General features: G+C 50.0%; 1 long non-coding RNA gene across 1 annotated transcript in view; it reads left to right on the top strand.

The window, feature by feature from the left end:
• LOC141172618 (uncharacterized) overlaps nt 1-11,180 on the top strand; it is a 126,909-nt gene that overhangs the window by 32,204 nt on the left and 83,525 nt on the right. The gene's annotated exons all lie outside the window — the stretch shown is intronic.

The following is an 11,180-nucleotide window of genomic DNA, read 5'->3' as shown; positions in this document are numbered from 1 at the left end:
GGTGCCCCATGGGCCGGTTGCCACAGTAGTGTTGCCTCCTTCACCGGAGGTGATATTACGCTTGGAGGCAGGAGGAGCTCTCCACGTCAGGTAAACCCCACATGCACACACAAGTTCTGATCCCTTACCTGAAGAGGGAGCTCTACACCCTTTTTTAGGGAGCTGCCTTTTCTGGTTGGGGGGAGGAGTTAGTCAGTGAGTGTGAGAGGGAAGGGAGAGAAGGAGAGCGTTCTGGGGAGCAGAGCTCATGAAGAGCTCACCCCAGGCAGCGGAGCAGAGGACTCCAGAGTCCTGGGTTGTACAGGGATTGCATGTCCCAACAACCGAATCTGAGGGACAGAAAACTGCAAGTTTTCTGGCCACAAGCAGAAGCCCGGCAGCACAGAGGCATAGCTAGAGCCTGGAGCTGCACCCAAGACGGCAGTATCCATTATAGGTTCGCACCGCCTGCTAGTACGGAGCTTAGAGCAGGAGCGAAGAAGAGGGACTGCAGAGTAGCGGGGCCTGGTTGCCACAATACTCAGGGGAGTCGCTTACCCTTAGCGATTTCAAAGAGAGACTGCGCAGCCTGTTTGACGTTTACCCCTTGGCCGAAGGGCAGAAGGTGTTAGAACTCTCCTGTTAGGTTTTTTTTAGTTTGCTGGTCACATGACCATTTTTGCCTATTTAATCCGGCTCCGCCCTCCTGGCCTTGCTGGACTTCATTGTATTTACTACTCTTGAGCTAGCTTGGTGCTCTGTTGCCGTTCTCTGTTAGTTTTGCTAGGTCTTCTGACCTCTATGCTTTTCGTTGTGTGTTTGTCTTTGACTGCTACTATTTCTGCTAGGAGGTGTCCAACTTATCCCAGTCCCTAGTTCTTGTAGGGATCCCTCCCTCACATCTATAGGTCTTCGTACAGACTAGCCGAGGACTTTAGCGGGTCTGATCGCAGGATCAGGTTCCCCGTTACATCGTAGGGATCTAGTTTAGTTCTATTGTAGGGACAGATCTCCTGTCTTTCCTTAGTCCCTGTAGCAGATCATAACAGAAGGTCAGCATTCTAATCGATCAGCTAACTGGTGCCGCGCAGAGGGAAGTCAAGTCCTGGCCAGACACTGATAAATGGACAGTCAAGCACATCTTAACAAAGCTACAAGACACTTTTGATACCCGCACCATGGCAGAAATAAAAATGCGGTTCTTTGGCTGCAAACAAATTGTGCAGGACAGTGTGAGAGACTATGCCCTCAACCTACAGAAGGCACTGCGAGCCATTAAGCAGATTGATCCTGACAACATGCAGGAGGAGGACAGGCTATTAACAGAGCAATTTATAGAAGGACTGCTGTCTACCAGGCATAAGACCCAATTGCGTATAATGTCCTTTACAAAAACCAGACATGGAATTTTCTCAATTTAAGGACAAGGCAATCCGTGTGCTACGAGAGACGACCCCTAGCGACACTGCGCCCACTAAACGCCCAGCAATACTCTACCACCAGGAGGCAGTGTCTTTGCCCCAGAAACCCGTTGAGGCTGATGCCCTGACACTGAGTAACGAACCCTCTGCAGACTTACGACTACAGGTACAAGAACTAACTAGAAGTATGGCTGTGTTGGCAAGAACAGTGCTGTCTCTGCAAGTGTCTTCCCCTACAGAGAAGATCGAGCTGGTCTCAAGTCCGGATGACCTGCCGTGGCGACGACAGAAGAGGATCCCATCCACCCGCACCAAAGGAAGAGGCACCGACTGCTACGACCCGACGGGGCGGCCCATCTGCCGACGCTGCTACAAGGTGGGTCCCATCGCAAGGTGGTGTCCGTTAAACGAACGACCCCTGGGGCAGAGGGCCAACCCCCAGGAGTAAAGCAACCTGGTCCACACAACTGGAGGGACAAGTGCGTAGGGGGACGGCCGATCCTGCCCGTCGTGATTGATGGCATTCCATTGAACGCTCTCTTGGACACTGGTTCCCAAGTGACCACGATGCCTCATGTCCTTTACAAACGCTATTGGGCGGACACTGACCTTACCCATCGCCCTGATGATGACTTGACTATAGTAGCAAGTAACGGTCAGCCCTTGCCTCAGGTGGGGTATAAAGAGGTGACCATTAAGGTGGGGAGAGTAGAACTTGAATCACAGGCTATGATAATTCTGGATATTGATAAACGTGAATGCCATCCCATGATCACCCTAGGTACAAACATTATTGAAAACTGTCTTAGTGAGATAATTGTGTTGTTACAGCAAGTAGCTGAAACCGCCAACTCGGGACAACAGCGAGCTCTGCACAAAGAGATTAGAGCACTCATGCAAAGACTACAGGTAGAGTTGTCCGGTGGAGAGATTGGCAGCGTAAGGGTGACTGACCCATACCCCATTGTGCTACCCCCCAAGAGTGAAATGATATGGTGCAGGGCAGCCATGGGTATCAGATGCCAAGACTACCAGGCCTTAGTAGAGCCCGTTTACTCTGACAGCAGACCTACTATCCTGACAGCTCGAGAGGTGGTGGATGTCAGAAAGGGGAGGGTACCCATACGAGTATTAAATTGTGGGGAAAAAGAGGCCAATTTACCCAGGTACGCTACCGTAGCCAAGCTCTTTACTGTTAGTAATAATGCAATCCAGGCAATAGAACCCTTGGACCCGTCTGAAGCCACGGAGGACAGCGGCTCCTCGGGACAGTTGGAGGACTGGTGTCAGAAACTGCACATTGGTACTGATTCCACCCCTTCACATCAGAAAGATGGGGTCTACTGGGTAGTCCAGGAATACGAAAGGGTATTCAGTAAGAACCCCCTGGATTTTGGGCACGTAAAAGGGATCCAGCACCATATCCCTACAGGAGACCACCCCCCTATTAAAGAGAGATACTGTCCTGTCCCTCCGGCTCACTACCAGTGTGCCAAGAGCATGTTGCGAGAAATGAAAGAGGCAGGAGTAATAAGGGATAGTTGTAGCCCCTGGGCTGCCCCCTTGGTACTAGTCAAAAAGAAGGATGGTACCATGCGTATGTGCGTCGACTATAGGCAGATCAATCGCATCACCCATAAAGACTCCTATCCCTTGCCGCGTATCGAGTAGTTGCTAGCTGCCCTAAAATCAGCTAAATACTTCTCGACCCTAGATCTCACCTGTGGGTACTGGCAGGTTCCCGTTGCAGAGGCAGACAAGGAGAAGATCGCATTCACTACACCAATGGGCTTATGTGAGTTCAACTGTATGCCATTCGGGCTGTGCAACGCCCCTGGAACGCTCCAGAGGTTAATGGAATGTTGCCTTGGGCATAAGAACTTTGAAACGGTACTGTTATACCTGGATGATGTCATTGTCTATTCCAGAACCTATGAAGACCATTTGAAACACCTGGCTGAGGTATTCGAAGCCCTGTCCAACTTTGGTCTCAAGGTGAAGCCGTCCAAATGTCATCTCCTGAAACCCAAGGTACAATACCTAGTCCATGTGGTGAGCGCAGAAGGCGTGGCACCAGACTCGGATAAGGTCACCGTCATCAAGGACTGGCAGAAGCCAACTACCATTCGTGAGGTACGACAATTTCTAGGGTTGGTTGGCTATTACAGACGATTTATCAAGGGCTTTACCAAGATCGCCGCTCCCCTTCGGGACCTCTTGGTGGGCCACTCCAAAAAGGTGAAGACTAAGAGCCCTCTGATTGAGTGGGACGACAGAGTGGAAGAATCCTTCAATCGCTTGAAGCTAGCTCTCACGGGAGACGAAATCCTGGCTTTCCCCGACTACGGTCAGCCGTTTATCCTGTACACAGATGTCAGCAACGTTGGGTTGGGAGCCATGTTGTCTCAAATGCAGAAAGGCAAAGAGAGGGTCATCGCCTATGCCAGTAGGAAGCTTCGCCCTACCGAAAGGAACCCCACCAACTACAGATCCTTCAAGTTGGAGTTCCTGGCCATAGTCTGGGCAGTGACTGAGAGGTTCAAACACTACCTCGCCTCCTCCAGATTTACAGTCTTCACGGATAACAACCCGCTGACGCACCTGGAGACTGCGAAGCTTGGTGCCCTAGAGCAACGATGGATGGCTCGGCTGTCTAACTAGGAGTTTGTGATCAAATATCGGGCGGGAAGCAAGAATGCCAATGCTGATGCTTTGTCCCACATGCCAAACTTACCAGACATGGGAGAAGATTTGGAAGACCTCGAAGAAATTGAGATGCCTGCCTTCCACTGCCAGGGTGCTTCCCAATGCTCCCATTGTGTGAAAAACAAGCAGTCGGCCGTTCAAGAAGTCTCTTTCAACCTATTGCCCCACCATGGATGGGCAGAAGCGCAGGACAGTGACCCGGCCGTCTGCATGGTGAAAAAACTGCTGAGTCAAGCCAATTCGTCCCCAGGCCCGGATGCACCACCAGAAGCCTTGCAGCTGCGGAAGGAGAGAGCCAAGTTGTTCTTTTATGAAGGTAAATTGTGCAGAAGAACCATCAATCCCCGCACACACGAGCTGGTATGGCAGATAGTGGTTTCAAAGAAGGATGCGCCAATGGTCCTGGAAGCTTACCACAAAGGGCAGGACACTTCAGGTGGAAGAAGTTGGAGGTCCTGATCCGTGAGCGTTTCTTCAGGATGGGCATGAGAAGTTCCATCGAGAGGTGGTGTCGAGAGTGTGGCCCATGCAATCTAAGACGAAGAGATCGTGGTAGCCAGAGAGCTCCTTTACAACCCATCATCACAAGACAACCACTTGAAATCGTGGCCCTGGACCATGTGAAGTTGTCTCTGAGTCGGTTGGGATACACCTACGCCTTAACGATTGTCGACCACTACTCCCGTTTCCTAGTGGTTGTACCAGTCAAGGACCAGACGGCGAGGACAGCTGCTAAAGCCTTTCAAGAGCACTTCTCGACCTCATGGCTATCCTGAGCAAGTCCTACCAGACCAAGGCTCAGCTGTTATGTTCTGCTACCAGAGCTAAGGAAAGAGAGGAGATCTGTCCCTACGATAGAACTCAGCTTAATCCCTACGATGTAACAGGGGACCTGATCCTGCGATCAGACCTGCTAAAGTCCTAAGCTAGTCTGTACGGAGACCTATAGATGTGGGGAAGGAATCCCTACAAGTACTAAGGACTGGGAGGAATATGGGACACCTCCTAACAGAAATAGTAGCAGACAGACGAACAAACAAAATATATAGAACATAGAGGTCAGTAGACCAAGCAAACTAACAGAGCAAGACACAGAGCACAGGCTAGCTAGAAAGTAGATATACAATGAAGTCCAGCAAAGCCAGAAGGGCGGAGCAGGATTAAATAGGCCAACAAGGTCATGTGACCAGCAAAGGAAAAAAAACCTAAGAGCAAGGTTCTAACAGTACCCCCCCTTCTAAGAGGATCCTCCGGATCCCCTAGGACCAGGCTTATCAGGAAATCTCCTGTGAAACGCTCTGATAAGTCTGGACGCGGAAACATCATCCGACCTCACCCAAGAGTTATCCTCGGGACCGAAACCTTTCCAGGCCACAAGATACTGCAAACTACCTCTATACCGTCTAGAGTTAAGGATGCGAGAAATTTCATATTCCCCGTCCTCCACCACCGGAGGAACAGAGGCAGAGGCGTCACAATCCGATACAACAGCTTTTTTCAACAGAGAGACATGAAATACCGGATTAATTCTCCAGGAAGTAGGAACCTCCAACCTAACAGCAGATTTGTTGACAACCTGAAGCACCTTAAAGGGCCCTACAAACTTGGGACCCAATTTCTTTGAAGGAATCCTCAACCGCAGATTCCTAGAGGACAACCAAACCATGTCACCAACAGCGAACAAAACCTCCTGTCGTTTCCTATCAAAGTAGTCTTTAGATTTTCTGTTGGCCTCCTGAAGATTACCACGCACATCCGTCCAAACTCTCTCCAAATCACTGGAAAAATTCTCCTCCTCAGGCACGGCAGATCCCAACTTGGAGAACGACCCAAACGACGGATGTCTCCCAGAACAACAAAAAAAAGGCGAACAACCAGCAGAAGAAGATGTATGATTGTTCAGAGCAAATTCAGCAAGTGGCAGAAACTCAGACCACCCCTCTTGATTGTCTGCCACAAAACAACGCAAGAACTGCTCAACATCCTGGTTTTTCCTTTCTGTCTGGCCATTAGATTCAGGATGATATCCGGACGAGAACGACAAATGAACTCCCAACCTATCACAAAAGGCACGCCAAAAACGAGCCACGAACTGAGGACCCCTATCAGAAACAATGTCAGTAGGAACGCCATGAAGTCTGACAATTTCCTTGACAAAGGCCTTAGCGAGAGTTTTAGCGCAGGGCAGTTTGACGAAAGGAACCAAGTGACACATCTTGCTAAAACGGTCCACGACCACCCAGATGACAGTAAAACCCTCAGAGGGGGGAAGGTCAGTTATAAAGTCCATAGCCAAATGTGTCCAAGGAGCACTGGGAACCTCCAAAGGACAAAGCAACCCCGCAGCAGGAGTATGTGAGGACTTAGATCTAGCACAGATAGTACATTGACGCACCAACTTAATGACTGCCTTCTGCCATCCAGGCCACCAAAAACTGCGACCCACCAGTCTCTTGGTCTCAGAGATTCCGGGATGACCTGCCAACCGAGATTCGTGACACTCAACAAACAAATCTCTCCTAAAGGTCCCAAGCACAAACAACCTCCCATGAGGAGTGTTAGAAGGGGCATTCTCCTGTGCTTTAAGAATCTCATTTTCCAAAACGGAGTCCAAAGCAGCTATCACAACACCTTCTTGTAAAATGTTCTCCTCTTTCTCAGCACCGACTATGGGAGAAAAACTGCGAGACAAGGCATCCGCCTTAACATTCTTAGTACCAGGGATGTAAGTAACGGAGAAATTAAACCGCGAGAAAAACAGTGCCCACCTAGCCTGACGGGCATTCAGGCGCTTGGCAGCATCAAGATATATCAGATTTTTATGATCCGTAAGAACCTGAACGGGAAATTCCGCACCTTCCAAGAAGTGGCGCCAGTGTTCAAATGCGAGTTTAATAGCCAATAATTCCCGATTACCAATATCGTAATTCAGTTCAGTCTCCGAAAATTTTTTTGAAAAAAAGGCACAGGGATGTAATCCATCCCCGTTATCCTGAGACAATACTGCGCCAACCCCCACAGAGGAAGCATCAACCTCAACCAAAAACGGCCTAGTAACATCAGGCTGCATAAGGATGGGAGCAGAGGTGAACCTCTCCTTGAGATACACAAAAGCTTCAATGGCCTCAGAAGACCACTGAACCGCATCAGCACCTCTCCTGGTGAGATCAGTCAGAGGTTTGACAATACTAGAAAAATTTTTTATGAATTTTCTGTAGTAATTGGCGAAACCCAAAAACCTCTGTATCGATTTCAAACCAATAGGCCTAGGCCATTCCTGCACAGCCTGAACCTTAACCGGATCCATCTCAAAACCTTTGCTGGAGATAATGTAGCCCAAAAAACTAATTCTCTGTACAGCGAACTCACATTTCTCCAGCTTAGCAAAAAGCGAATTGTCCATTAATAACTGTAATACCTCACGCACGCTCCGCCAATGAGACTCCAGATCTGGCGAATAAATCAAAATGTCATCCAAATACACAACCACATTTTTACCGATCAAAGGTCTAAGGATGTCATTAATCAGATTCTGAAAAAATGCAGGAGCATTAGTAAGACCAAAAGGCATAACCAGATTCTCAAAATGACCCACAGGAGTGTTAAAAGCAGTCTTCCATTCGTCACCCTCCTTCATGCGCAACAGATTGTATGCCCCCTTAAGGTCAATTTTAGAGAACCACTTGGCCCCCATTAACTGGTTAAACAGATCAGGAATCAATGGCAGTGGGTAAGGATTGCGTACAGTAATTTTGTTAATCTCACGAAAATCCAGACAAGGACGTAAACCGCCGTCCTTTTTTTTTACAAAAAAAAATCCAACCGCCACAGGAGACTTAGAGGGCCTAATGTGACCGGCGGCCAAACTTGTCTGTATGTATTCCTCCAAAGCCTTCCTCTCAGGAATAGTAAGGTTAAATAAACGACTTTTAGGAAGAGTCGCTCCAGGGACAAATTCAATAGAACAATCATAGTCTCTATGGGGAGGCAAAACCTGCGATTCCTTCTCAGAAAAAACTCTCCAAAAATCCTGAATAGGAACAGGCAATTCTCCCCTATCCAAAGCTGCAATACGCCCGTTACAACACTTGTCATAACATTTATGGCTCCAGGATTTAATTTCACTGGTAGACCAATCCAGTACAGGATTGTGAAATTTTAACCAGGGCAATCCCAATATTACTGGAGAAGGCAAGTTATTCAACACTACCAAATCCAATTTCTCATGGTGAACACCATTAATAGTGAGAGGAAATTCACAGACCTTGAGAGTAATATTCTTCAAAGGGGAACTGACGCGCCCCTGGGCCTGCTGTGTCGCGCAGCGTCTCGCGCACGGGGGCTTACCCGGAACCGGATCAGATGAGGGTTGTAGTCTCCGAGTGGCGGGGACCCGGTCCGTGCCCAGGGAGTCAGACTCAGTGTGTGGCAGTCTTGATAGATGTTATTTGAGTGTCGACTACGCCACCCGTTGATTTGCAGCTATGGAGCTGTCGCTGCAGGACAGTCCGCTGAGGCCGGTGGATGGATGGTGCAGCGGGGATGGTATAACCCCCAACGGGAGGGGTATGGCCTCAGGGCAGCCGACGTGGATGATGGGGGTAGCAGGAACCACTCAGAGACGGTGCGGTGTAATTCAGGGTCTTTACTGGTAACAACGATAAACCCTCCCGGAGTACTTGCTAGCGAACGGGGCCTGGTCAGTCCTTGAGCAGATGGGATCTCCCCTGACCAGGCGGAGTTGTAGGCCTCCCAAACTGACTGTACTCTTCTGGCTACCTTGCTAGAAGCGGATATAAGTAGCCCACGTCCCTGAGTGTACCGTGTGGTGCTCACCCGTATGGCCGGTGACTCGGGGCCTTCTAATGGCTTCCGCTCCACGATGGCGGTGCTGGTCCCACGCGTGTGACCGTGCCTTCGGGTTTCTGGGCCTGAGGACCTGAAATCCCCTGCCGGTCGGCTTCTGCTGCTGGGTAAGAGTTAGTCCCCACAGCCTCGGACGCCGGGTCCGGTAAGAAATCTTCTCAGTCAGGGCGAGCTCTGCAGCTGCCAGCCCCTGACTTGTAGTAGTATCGCTCCCACTGAGCTTCTGCTGTTTCTTCCAATGCTGCTTCTCTGTCTCTACTCTCCTTGACTCCTAACCCTGCTTCAGCCCCGGGTTTATATAGGGGAAGTTCTTCCCCTCCCAAGACTGGGCAGGAGGTGTGGCATGCACAGGATCCCTGACCAAAGGACCTCCCACCTGCTCTCAGACGTAATATCTCTATCACTGTGGCAACCAGACCCCTGGGGTGTCACATTCCCCCCTAGTGAAATTTAGTACTCCGGGACTAAACATATTTTTAGAAAAACATAACAAGGTATAACAATAACAATACAATAAGAAAAACACATAAGATGGTTACGGCATGTCCGTAACCGGGTGCAGTCTTTGAAGAAAGCAAGGTGTCCATTTCACCAAAACAGGGAGACGTAACCAGGTAGGGGTCTGTCCTACCCCGAGTCCTTAACAGTCTCTAGTCCATCCTGGGTTACGCTCCAACTATGTACAAGGATTCCCGGTAATCCACCAAGGATTCCTAAAAGTAACTGGAAACACAAAATTATACACAAGCAACAATACACAGGTAAACATAAATAAAACAATTTATACACTTCAAATCCTCCAGCGTGCAGGTAACTGGCCTCTAGTGGCCCTAGTGGACCTACGGAGCTGACTGTCTGGCCCTGAACTACAGGGTGTAGGAGCTGTCAAGGGTAAACTGGGCAGCTGTCTACCGGCTCTTTGTCTCACTAGGGGTACGGCAGGCTCACTATAAGCAGAGGGTTGATCCTCCTGTTCTGCTTGTGTGGAGTCTTCTGCCTCCTGGACCGGCTGTTCTTCCAGCTCTACCTGTTGCTCCGTAGGTGCTTGGGATGCTGGTTGGAGGAAGGTGAGTACGGGTACCACAACTGCACTATTGACTTGAGTCCAAGACCGAGGGAAGTCCCCGAGCACAGTACTAACCATATCTTCCCTTTCCTCTACGGGTCGATGGTCTTCTTGTTCCTCTTCAGGGTTCCTCAGTTGTTCGGGACACTTCTTCAGGTGGTCCCGGGATACAATGGCTGTGGTTTCCCCTCCGTCTTTACTGATGGTACAAACCTTCGGGTTCTCGTGGCTTGAGGGCAGTACGGTGTACGGGTCCTTCTCCCACTGGTCGTCCAACTTGTGGAGCCGTCTCTTCCTCTTCAAGACCTGCTCTCCGGGTACCAGGGGAACAGCGGGAGCATACTGGTTGTAAGTTTTCTCTTGTCTTTCCCTAGCCTGACAGAGACTTCGCTCCACGCTCTCCTGTACTCTCCGGTACTGCTGCTGCCTCTCTGTGTCCCAGTCTGTTTCTGGTGAAGTGTCCTCGGGTGTCAGGACTCCCATTTCCAGGTCAACAGGTAACTTACCAGGTCTTGCCCTCATTAGGTAAGCCGGGGTACAGTTGGTGGAACCTACCGGGATGTGGTTGTATAGGTCCACCAGATCGGGCAACTTCTCAGGCCACAGATTGCGTTCTTCCAGGGGCAACGTTTTTAGAAGATCCATTACCACCTGGTTCATTTTCTCACAAAGTCCATTAGTTTGCGGATGGTAGGGTGTCGTCCTTATCTTCCGGCAGCCATACAGATTGCAGAATTCCTGGAAGACCTCCGCTTCAAAGGCAGGTCCCTGGTCCGTCAGCACTTGGTCCGGGTACCCGTGTGGACGGCAAAAGTGCTGCTGGAAGGCTCTAGCTGCTGTTTGAGCCGTTAAGTCCTTGACGGGGACGACAACCAGAAACCGGGAGTAATGATCCACGATGGTTAACGCGTAGACGTAGCCATTTCTGCTTGGGGTCAGTTTTACATGATCCAAGGCTACCAGTTCCAAAGGTTGCCGGGTGACGATGGACTGCAGGGGAGTCTTCTGGCTGGCGCGGTCCTTCCTTCTCAGGTTGCACGGGCCACAGTCTCTGCACCACTTCTCAATGGTTCCCCTCATGCCTACCCAGTGGAATCGCTCGCGCAGCAGGAACTCCAGCTTCTTCCACCCGAAGTGTCCAG

The sequence above is a fragment of the Phyllobates terribilis genome, unplaced genomic scaffold (assembly GCF_046119375.1).
Source record: "Phyllobates terribilis strain yellow unplaced genomic scaffold, ASM4611937v1 Scaffold_12__6_contigs__length_324123572, whole genome shotgun sequence".
Taxonomy (NCBI): Eukaryota; Metazoa; Chordata; class Amphibia; order Anura; family Dendrobatidae; genus Phyllobates; species Phyllobates terribilis.
This window is presented reverse-complemented; position numbering and strand designations above follow the sequence as displayed.